The following is a 12,511-nucleotide window of genomic DNA, read 5'->3' on the forward strand; positions in this document are numbered from 1 at the left end:
AGTTAAGTAGTATCTGGTAGAGCTAGTTTGAATAGAGATGATTAATGTCGTTTAAGTGAGAAAGTGTCTGAGGTACCTAGGAACCAATTATAGATATTTAGGAAATAATTACAAGTACAGGTCTGGAGAGATAACTGGTAGGTGTGAGAGTGATATTATAAGTACAGATGTCACTTTGAAGATGTTCGACTGCTATTGTGAAGAATAATAAAGCATTAATATACCTGGAGGGGAACAAAAGTTGAAATAATGTCTTCATTCTTAGCTATAAAATATGGGGGGGGATAATTTAATATGTATAAATGATAAGAGATCCCCAACTCCACTACTGAGTATATATCCAAAGGAAATGAAATCAGTATTTCAAAGAAGTATCTGCAGTTCCATATTTATTGCAGCACTATTCACAATAGCCCAGATATGAAATCAACTTAAATATACATCAATGAATGAATGATAAAGAAAATGTGGTATAAATATACAATGGGATATTATTTAATAATAAAAAAGGAAAGAAAAAATCCTGTCATTTGTGACAATGTGGATGAATCTGGAGAACATTATATTAAGTATAATAAAACAAGCCAGGCATAGAGAGACAAATACCACATTATCTCATTCACATGTGGAATCAAAAAAAGTTGATCTCAGAAAAGTAGAGAGTACACAGGACAGCCTCTAGGATCTTGGTCAATAGAGCTGGCACTAGACAATGGTTTGCTTTGGAGTCTGAAGTTGTGTCAACAGATGGTGGGCCTGGTAGCAGGTGAGTGGGTTTGTACAGCTCCCACTAGGTCCTTGGGAAAGCTCCTTCTAGGTTAGTGGACAGGGTCCTGAGGGAATAGGACCATGGCTGAGAGGGATTGGAACTGAGTCATTGGGCTGCTTCATCATCCAGCCAGGATCAAAATCTGCAGGCCTCCCTCTGGGAGAAGAGACAGGCAGGCCTTCTGGCAGGTTCACAGGTAGGGGAGACAGGACTTCCCCCAGACAATGGCTGAATAGGGCTGGTGGTGGGTCAGAGGGCTGCTTCTGTGCGCAGAGGTCTGTGGGCCTATGTGTGGAGTTATGAATGAGTGCATCTCCGTTAAGGTCTCTGGATGAGCAGGGCTGCGTCCAGGCTGCAGCTGAGAAGGACTGAACCAGAGTCACATGCTGCTTCATGATCTATGGCCAGAACAGAGTTTGGTGGACCTGTTACCCAAGACATGGGCAGGTGTAGCTTCTCCAAGGTCTCTGGAGGTTGCTGGTGGCAGAGCATGGAAAATGAGGGCTATATTTGATTTCACATAGGGACAGAACTGTTTTTGTGTCTGCAGCCAAGGCCATTATCAGCAAGTCTGCCATTGGACACAGGCCCACCTTCTCAAATTGACCTTCCTCATTCTTGGACTCAGCTAGGTTTTGCACCCTCCTACCCAGATCCCACAGCTCCCACAAGGCACTTTGATTTGGTGGCTGACTGCCAAATTATTATTGTGAGAGTATACAAGCGGAGGACCTCTTATTATACCATCTTGCTGACATCACTTCGATACTGTTTCTTGCTTTTGATTCTCCCCACCTTTCTTCTTACCTTTCTTCTTCATCTTTCTTTCACTATAAGATGATTCTTATTTTGCATTGTTTTGTGCCATGTGCTCTTTCAGAAAATTTCTTTTTTTGTGTGTGAACTTTATAGAGTAACATGATAGTGTATATTTTTTTAAGAGTATGTATTAATTCTCCACTCCAGGTAATGACATAAGTATACTTCTATTGCCTTCTACCTTGTTTTCTCCCTTTCCTGAGGCTAATTTATTATATTCTTAGGTTGTTATACTTTTAGTTCACTAGTGGCTTCCTTTAGAGATAAAATATATGTCCATATTTCTAATGCTCAATTTGCTAATTTTAAATATATTTGCCTCTCCCTTCCTATACCTCATACTTCTCACCTTTTCTATATTTTCAAAATATAAATTATAAAACATTATAAATTTATAATTTATAAAATTGTATTTTGTTATATAAGAAAAATTTTCATTGATATTTAAACTTAACCCTATATTTAAATATATTCAATGTTTACTGCCAGTTCTCTGTCACTGATTTCTTTATTCATGTCACAAATCTCTATTTCTTTGTCACAGATTTGTTTATTCATGTCTTCCATGGATGATTTGTCCCCTTGGTCTTTTCAAGGAGGACTTATGATCACTATATTTTATAGCCGTTTTATAAAATTATTTAAAATTACATAGTAATTTTACATATATATGGGGGTCCAGTGAGATTTGTATACCTGTATACAATGTGTAATGATCACATTGGGGTAATTAGAATATCCATAATCTCAAATAGTTAGTTCTTTATAAGAAACATTCAAAATCTTCTCTTTTAGTTATTAAAAATACAGAATAAATAATTGTTAACTACAGTCACCCAACAGTGCTATAGAATATCAACATTTATTCCTTTTATCTAGTTGTAATTCTATATCCATTAACCTAATTCTTATCCCCTCCTCCCTGCTAGCCTTATCAGCCTCCAGTTACCACTATTCTACTCTTCACTTCTATGAGATTACTTATTTAGCTTCCACATATAATTAAAAACAAAAAATGCAAAAATCGTCAACAAAATACTAGCAAACCGAATCCATCCGTACATCAAGAAAATAATACACTCACACTATGTGCGATTTGTCTCAAGGGGCAAGGAGGATTCATTGATAAATATGCTACATCATCACATCTACAGAATAAATAAAAAAATATGATCATCTCAAAGATGCAGAAAAAGCATTTGATAAAATTAAACTTTCCTTTCTGTAAAAACTTTAAACAAATTAGGTATAGAAATATGTACCTCAACATAATAAAGGCCATATGTTACAAACTTGCAGGTAGTGTCGTACTGAACAAGAAATAACTTGAAAAGACAAGGATGCTCAATTTTACTACTCTTATTCAAGATAGTACTGGAAGTTCTTGCCAGAGCAATTAGGCAGAAGAAAGACAAAGAATGCATCCAACTTGGGAAGAAGGAAGTCATATTGCCCCTCTGCAGACATCATCTTTTTAGCTATTGAAAATCCTAGATCCCACAAAATACTCTTAGAACTGATGAATACATTCAGTAAAATCATAGGGTACAAAATCAACACATAAAAATCAGCATTTCTTTTGACTAATAACAGGAACTACCTGAAAAAGATATCAATAAAGCAATCCCATTTACAGCAGTCACACAAAATAATTGCTAGGAATACTTTTAATTAAAGAGGTGAAATATCTCTACAATGAAAATTATAAAGCTCTAATTTAAAAAACGAAAAGAACACGAAACATTGAAATATATTCCCGGTTCATAGATTGGAAGAATTAACATTATAAAATGACTATACTACCAAAAGCAATCTGCAGATTCAATGTAATCCCTGTCAAAACACCAGTGACGTTCTTCACAAAAATAAAAATGTCTGAAATTTGTACATAACTATGAAAGACCTCAAATAGACACAATTCTGAGCAAAAAGAACAAAGCTAGAGGCATCACACTACTTGATCTCAAAATGTACTCTAGCACAAAAAGCACGAAGCTATAGTAAGCAAAGAGCATGGTATTGGTATAAAAACAAATACACAGACCACTGGAAAAAAATAAAGAACCCAGAAATAAGTCCATATATTTATAGCAAACTGATTTTCAATTAAGGTGCCCAACATACACTGGGGAAAGGATACTTTTTTCAATAAGTAGTGTTGGGGAAACTAGTCTCATGCCGAAGAGCAAAACTAGACCCTTATCTCTCACCGTATACAAAAATCATTGTATCTTGAATGAATAAATGTATTGTCTATTGCCTTTTCTCTTATTCTGGATAAGAAATTCTGAGGGACTCATACTTTCTTTCCATGAGGATTTTGTAATAATTACCCTAATATTTTCTATATAAACAAAAGTCTGATTATTTTATTTAAGTACTTTGTCTAAATGTTCAAATATTTTTAAAAAATCTTTAAAACCCTATATGTTTATTAATTTATACCTCAGTTTGATTTCTCTCTGTCACTTTTTCTTTGGACATATTGCATTCTTTTAATCTCCTAGCTCTAAGCTCAAGAAACTTTCATCTAATTGAATCTTTAAATATTTTCTTTCACTTTTTTAGTTTTCTTTTGTGGAGACACCTTTTATATGTGAGTTAGCTGTCACCTGTTGGCTCTAGTTATTGCTATTAATCTATTCTTTTTAGTTTTTGTATTATTTTTCATTTCATTTTCTCTGAGGCTTGTTCTCTGTGGCCTTATTGTATAGTTTAAAAGTGCTTGTTTTCCAATGCATTGCTTCTTTTTTTTTTTTTTTTTTTTTTTTTTTTTTGAGGCAGAGTCTCGCTCTGTCACCCAGGCTGGAGTGCAGTGGCCAGATCTCGGCTCACTGCAAGCTCCGCCTCTCAAGTTTACGCCATTCTCCTGCCTCAGCCTCTCAAGTAGCTGGGACTACAGCTCGAATAGTTATATAGTATTAATTACTGTGATGATTTTTTCTTCTTTCTCTGTTTCTTGAACTCCACCAGTGTATGTTTTCACATTCTGTTTTCTTCTTACTTTTTTCTTGAGCTTTGTAGCTTCGTGTTGTAATCTTATTTTATAGTCACCCTTCCTCCTTTAAGGAGATATATTTTTTAAAAATTAGCGATTTTATTGGGAATAAATTAACATATGTTCAAAATACTATGTTAAGTTTTAAATATTTCAAGTTTAATAATTTCTAAAATATTGAATATATTTATGTATGTATATTTAGAATAAGTTTCTCTTATATTTAAGAAACAAGGATGATGTCTTATTATTTTCTTAAAAAAGCTTTCATAAGAGATTGTTTTTCCATAATATAGAAAATTCTCAGAATATTTAACTCATTGAAGGTGTCTGATTTCTATCTCTGCTTTGCTAGTGACTTTCTATGGAAAGTCCATTGCTTCAACTACATTGTCAAGGACATAATTATTAATTTCTATCAAACAATATCAGTTTTAATATTTGCATAAATTAAATAGTTGTATAAATTGAAATCATTTTTTGAGTGGCTAGAGCCTGGCATCTTTACCCCGAAAACTTAACATATGTAACTTTAAGGATTTGGAATATAGATATTTTCAAATTTAAAATGGTGTTGGGAGCAGACAAGTTTATGGCATTGCCTTTATAGCTGTATTATTCTGGTCCAGTTAACTTGAATTGCAAGCCCAAAGAATAGTTTCTTCTTTCTCACTCATGTGGAGCTACTTTGGGCGTTATAATCTTGTCTAACAAACGATTCACTATCCCTCAAACTGCTAATGTGGTAAAGCAAACATAGCTAATTTGTTACCTGTTAGCTGGTCTGAATAAATTTCAAGGTAGATTTGAAACCTAGAACTGGCTACAGAGATCTTTAGGGACTGTTAAAAATTAGTGAAAATATCAGAATAGAGAAAAAAGCAAGAAAACTACTAGAAAAAACAAAACAACAACAACAAAAAACTCTTGTATGACCAAAGGTGTCACCTCCTGCAAAGGGGATTCTGGGATTGAGAAGAGGCTTAGAGGCAAAATGTACAAACATCTAATGGATCACAAAAACGTTTCTGTACTGATATTGTAATAGTCAGCCCATTTAAAAATTTACATTGTTTTATACAAAGATAATCAGTGAAAGTTGAAAGATCTTTTTATGATTCTTGTTAAGTCTTCCTATGGATTTTTTAGTTTTAGGGATTTTTTTTTATTTTTAGAGTCAATCCATTTACTTTATTACTGTCTTTGAATGAAAAGTCCAGATGAATATAACAGACCATTCTCAGCAGAAAAGAAGAGTGGGAGGGGTTATGACAGGTAGAACCAGTCTTAAGAAAAATTCCTTGTTTTGCCCATTAGAATCAAGTCAAATCCCCATAAAAGGTGCAAGGATTGATAAAGATAGAAAGAACAGGATATGCTAATGGATCTCCTTCCCTATGGAAAAGAAACACCTGAAATGAGAAATATTTGTTTTGCTGTCAATATATAGCACATGCAGAAAATTTAGAAAAATTTTGGAATTCAGGGCTAAGAATTGAGTATCTGGGGACATTCTCACTTATGGATGTGAGAAGGAAAGCAAGCCTGCAGAAGATATACAGAATATCGTTTATGGTCTCAGAAAAATAACCAAGATTATTTAAGTACCAGTGAAAGAACATATAAATCGAGGGATAATATTTCAAGACTGCGAGTTGCTAAATACAGAACAGTGTCACTCATTTGAAGTCATCTAGCTTATTATAATTATTTGTTTGGCTTAAGCTAGTGAAAGACCAAAATATCACCCTACCCCTACCAATTCTCTACCAGTCATATAAATTAGAGAATATAGAATCTGCAGTAAGACTTCAAAATTGACAAATATGTTAGCTTTTCTTTGGAGTGGTAATGTTATGTGCAACTTATCATATAATTAGTTTCTACGTTGAAAAAATTTACTATTTGAGTTTATTTGGTTGGTGCATATTCTAAGAGATCAAATAATGTAAAATTGACCTGTAATATGTTTCTTATCATATGGATTTCAAGATGTGCTTTTTTTTTTTTTTTTCTGTGACGGAGTCTTTCTCTGTCACCCGGGTTGGAGTGCAGTGGTGCCATCTGGGCTCACTGCAAACTCCGCCTCCCGGGTTCACGCCATTCTCCTGCCTCAGTCTCCCGAGTAGCTGGGACTACAGGTGCCCGCCACCACGCCCGGCTAATTTGTGTGTGTGTGTGTTTAGTGGAGACGGGGTTTCACCATGTTAACCAGGATGGTCTCGATCTCCTGACCTCGTGATCTACGCACCTTGGCCTCCCAAAGTGCTAGGATTACAGGCGTGAGCCACTGCGCCTGGCCGTTAAGATGTGCTTCTTAATTGAGTAATGGCATAATTCCCTTTTGACCACAGTTATTTGCCTGGGCAGTAGACAGTGTAGTGGCAGACAGAATTTTGGAAAAGACACAACCAGGTGACCACAGTGGAGATGCAACTTAACATAGTCAGCCCAAGTGGGTTTTTAGAAATGAGACCAATAATTGGGTAAGTGCAGAACGTTCACTTCATGCTAAGTGTGTGTTCACTTACACTGTTCCTCAGACTGAGTGTTCCTACTCCTAAAAAAGGCATAGCTTTATGGATTTCACATGATGCTCAAAGGAGACAAACTAGTTCTCACTCACTTCAGTAGATCACATACTTTGAATGTGGCATAGTGACTTTAACTTACTTGATTTTACCCTGAAGAAAGAAGGACATGTTAAGAAATGATTATTGAGCAGTCAGTTTGTGCGTTAATGCTGTTAATATCATGATTTTGCTTGCAGCAATCCTGGCAACAGTTGATATGGTTTGAGTCTCAGTTACACCTGAGAAAAGAGATGAGACAGATATGACAGCATCTGCTTGTCTCTCTTTTGCCACAAAGGCCACATTTCAACTCTCTTTCTCTCTCTCTCTTTTTTTTTTTTTTTTTTTTTTTTTTTGTTTGAGACGGAGTCTTGCTCTGTCACCTAGGCTGGAGTGCAGTGGCGCAATCTCGGCTCACTAGCAAGCTCCACCTCCCAAGTTCACGCCATTCTCCTGCCTCGGCCTCCCCAGCAGCTGAGACTACAGGTGCTGGCCGCCACGCCGGCTAATTTTTTTTTTTTGTATTTTCAGGAGAGACAGGGTTTCACCGTGTTAGCCAGGATGGTCTCCTCGATCTTCTGAACTCGTGATCCGCCCTCCTCGGCCTCCCAAAGTGCTGGGATTACAGGCGTGAGCCACTGTACCTGGCTCTTCATGCTCCGAAACGTTCTGCAGAACATGAAGCAAAAAAATTATTTGGTTGGAAAAAATAAATGATACTAAAAACTAACTCTGGACTCATCTGTCTCATTTTTCTTCACGCAGATACTAATATCTGTAAGACATGGATAAAGAAAAAATTTCATACATACTTCGATCGTATTAGTTGGTACCAAGCACAGTCTGAACATAAAAATACCTGTGTTATATAGAAGAAGCTCCCTTGTGTAAGCAGCCAGCATGCTGAGTGAAATAGCACACTGGTATCTCTCTGTGATCTGGCAATGTTATAGATTCAAGTGTTGCCCTAAAGACATGTAAGCAGGAATAAATGCTGCATCAAATATGATGCAAACATGTAAATGCTGCATTAAATTGTTCAGCTATTATTGACTTGCATACTTATAAACTGAAGAGATGAATCCAAAAACATCTCTAAAATAATTCTGTAACATCTGCAAAACTGTAAAATATGCCCCAGCTTTGAGGCATGCAAAATTTATTTTAAGTTTTTATTTTCATCCTTCTGTATGCTCTTTTTCTGCTCCCTACTCTTTCTGCCTGATGGGTCTTCTGAAGTTGGCCATAAATGCTCAGCCTTCAGGGATAATCCCCAAAGAATGCTACTCTACTATACTCTTGTCTTGCCTTCTCTTCTACCAAAATCAATAAGCAAGTCTCTAAGATCCTGCCAAATATTTAGTAGATGGCTGAAATAAGCAGATGGCTGAAAAATGACTTAAAACTTACCTTTTCAGATAACATGTATATGTCATACAAAGGGCTCCCATTTTTTAAATGGGAGTTGTATATGTGAGTAGTATCTGGATTGCAATTTGGCTGGTAGAATCAGTTGGGGAGGGGTTTGTATGTGCCACTTTCTCCAAGCACTTCAAATCAACACAAGATTGGAAGCTATTGATTTTGCTTTCATGCACTGAGGGCCTTGTTCCTTGGTGACCATTTAGATTTGAGTAAGCCCATCCAAAAAGCATTTCTGTTATCAAATCTTAATCTTGCCAAAGAAAGGTATGCAAATGGAAACCAAGGTTGCTTCTTTAAAAGAAATCTTAACGTATTCTTATTGAAGTTGAAGTTCTGTTTTCTCTCCGAGATTTACTGGTGATATCAAATAGTTCTCAAGAAGTACAAGAACTGAGTGGACTAGTTGATCACCTATTATGGGTTCATTAACTGAAAACAGATTTTTTAGGAGGTCATATTAACACGTAAATGGTTTGGGAATCTCATTCTATCCTAGAATGGAATGATAGGAATCTACCAGCAGACATCAAAAGAATGAACTCTAAAGTTGGGTCCAGAAATAGGCACGTTACCAAAGCACAAGTTGTAAACATTGGAGTCGGGGAAGTTGGTTTCAACAAGAAGTGAAACTGAGGCTAGTCTTATTCCAGGTAAATTGAGGTCATATCAGTCTGGGAAAATCATGATCAGACCCTGGGAAAATTTCGTACAATGCAGGATCTGGAAAGTACACCAGAGCCAGGATGATGGACTTAATATGAGTGTTTGATTTAGTAGTTAGACATTTTTCCCCTCAGGTACAAAGATCCAGTCTTTATCACCACTGGTATCTTCACTATTTATTTATTTATTAATAATTTATTTATTTATTTATTTAGAGATGGACTCTTGCTTTGCCACCCATATTGGAGAGCAATGGTGCAGTCTCTACCCTCTGCAACCTCTGCCTCCCGGGTTCAAGAGATTCTCCTAACTCAGCCTCCCAAGTAGTTGAGATTACAGGTGCCTACTACCACACCCGGCTAATTTTTGTATTTTTAGTAGAGACAGCGTTTCACAATGTTGGTCAGCTGGTCTCGAGCTCCTGATCTCTGGTGATCTACCTGCCTCCAGCTCCCTTCACTATGTAAAGAATCATTGTCTTCCACGTAGGCAGTGGCCACAATAAACCTGAGATGGTTTAAGGCAAAATCCTTGAAAAAAACTGAAGCTAGGAAAGACCCTTTTTATGATGAAAACTTGATGTCATTGTTGAATGCACGTGCTTTCCAAAATCTAGAAAAGGGTTATTCCTGGTACCTGAGGTTAATTACCCTGGGTACAGCCAGGTGTTATGATTCTCTAAGCAAAAGTTAAATTACCTAAAGGAAAGAAAATTATGCATAATAGAGAGAAGATTTAAATTCAAGTTTTGTTACATAACTATCTGCATTAAATAAACTCAACATGATCACTGCAGGACTGTTTTCTTACTTTATTTTCTCATTTTCAAATTTTATTTTATTATTTCATTTCATTTATTATCTGATTAAAAATAGTACATAGTTATAGCATAAATGTGACATTTTAAGGCCGGGCGCGGTGGCTCAAGCCTGTAATCCCAGCACTTTGGGTGGCCGAGGCGGGCGGATCACAAGGTCAGGAGATCGAGACCACAGTGAAACCCCGTCTCTACTAAAAATACAAAAAATTAGCCGGGCGCGGTGGCGGGCGCCTGTAGTCCTAGCTACTCAGGAGGCTGAGGCAGGAGAATGGCGTGAACCCAGGAGGCGGAGCTTGCAGTGATCCGAGATCGCGCCACTGCACTCCAGCCTGGGCAACAGCGTGAGACTCCGTCTCAAAAAAAAAAAAAAAAAAAAAAAAAAAAAAAATGTGACATTTTGATTCAATCATACAATGTGTAATGATCAAATCAGGGTAACTGGGATCCACCACCTCAGACATTTATCATTTCTTTGTGTTGAGCACACTTCAAATCTTCTCTTTTAGCTATTTTGAAATATGCAATAAATTATTAAAAACTATAGTCACCCTACTCTGCTGTCAAACACTAGAACTTATACTATCTATCTAACTGTATTTTTGTTCCCATTAACCTATGTCTCTTCATTCCCCCCACTTCTTTTATCCTTTCTAGCCTCTGTTAACCACCATAACATCCTCTGCGTTCAAAAGATTAGCTATTTAGCTCCCTATTATGAGTGAACATACACAATATTTATCTTTCTGAGCTTGGATTATTTCGTTAACATACTGACCTCCACTTCAATCCATATTGCTGCAAATGACATGATTTTATTCTTTTTATGGCTGAATAATATGTGTACATACCACATTTTCTTTATCCATTCACCTACTGATGGACCCTTAGATTGCATCCATATATTTGCTATTGTGAATAGTGCTGTGATAAACAAGGGAGTGCAGATGTCTCTTTAATGTATCAGTTTCCTTTCTTTTGGATATATACCCAATATTGGGATTGCTATCTGGTTTTAGGCCAGTTAGTTGTGATGTTGTTTTGTTCCTGTTGATTTGTACTGTATTTTGAATTCCGGTAGCATGATACCTCCGGTTTTGTTCGTTTTGCTCAGAATTGCTTTGGCTATTTTTGGTCTTTTATGATTCCTTAACCATTTTAGGATTGTTTTTTCTGCTTCTGTGAAGAATGCTAGTATTTTGAGAGAGATTGTGTTGAATATATAGATTTCTTTGGGTAGTATGGACATTTTAACAATATTAATTCTTCCGATACATAAACATGGGACATTTTTCCATTTCTTGTATACCTTCTTCAATTTCTTTCATTGTTTCATAGCTTTTCTTACAGAATTTTTTCTTTAATTCCTTGGATTAGATTTATTTCTAGGTATTTTTATAATTGTAAATGGGATTGATTTCTTGATTTCCTTTCTAATTGTTCATTGTTGGATATGACACTGATTTTTGAATGTTGATTTACATCCTGCAACTTATCTGAATTTTTAATCAGTTCTAACAGTTTTTCAATATAGTTTTTAGGTTTTTCTGAATATAATATCATATTGTCTGCTAATAGGGACAACTTGAATTTTTCATTTCCCACTTGGAAGGCCTTTATTTCTTTCTCTTCCCTAACTGCTTTTGCTAGGACTTCCAGTAGTATGTTTTTAGAATTCTCTTTTTGTCTGTGAGTTTTGACAGCTTCACTGTAATGTGCTTTAGAGAGGATTTTTTGGACGTGGATCTGTTTGGAGATCGTTTCATTTTCTGTATTTGGATGTTTATATTTTCCTAAGACTTGTGAAGTTTTTAGCTATTACTTTATTAAATAGGTTTTCTATGACTTATAAGAAAATCTCTTCTTCTGGAAATCCCAAAATTCAATATCTATTCACTTAATTGTGTCTCATATGTCACACAGATTTTCTTCATTCTTTTTTTAAATCTGTCTTTCTTTTTTATTTGAATAGGTTATTTCAAATGACGTGTATTGAAATTCAGAAATCTTTTCTTCTTCTTGGTCCTGTTTATTGTTTATGATCTTGATGATGTTCTTCTGTTTCATTCATTAACTCCTTCAATTCTGGGGTTTCTATTTGGTTCTTTTTTACAGTATCTGTCTCTATTAAATTTCTCTTTGATTATAAATAGTTTTTATGATTTCTTTGTATTGTTTATTTGTGTGCTTTTGCACCTCACTGATTTTCTTTAATGTCTTCATTTTGAATTATTTTTCAGGCATTTCATAGATTTTTTCTTCTTTGGAGTCTGTTACTGAAGAATTATTTTATTCCTTTGGAAGTGTCATGTTTCTTTGTTTCTCATATTTCTTATGTGTTTTCATTTACATCCATACATTTTTTGTAACAGTCATTTCTTTGAATTTTATCGAGTAGCTTCCATAAAGAAACAGATTTTTACTGTAGATTTTTTTTTCATAATGCC

This window comes from Macaca nemestrina, chromosome 4 (assembly GCF_043159975.1).
Source record: "Macaca nemestrina isolate mMacNem1 chromosome 4, mMacNem.hap1, whole genome shotgun sequence".
NCBI classification, from domain to species: domain Eukaryota; kingdom Metazoa; phylum Chordata; class Mammalia; order Primates; family Cercopithecidae; genus Macaca; species Macaca nemestrina.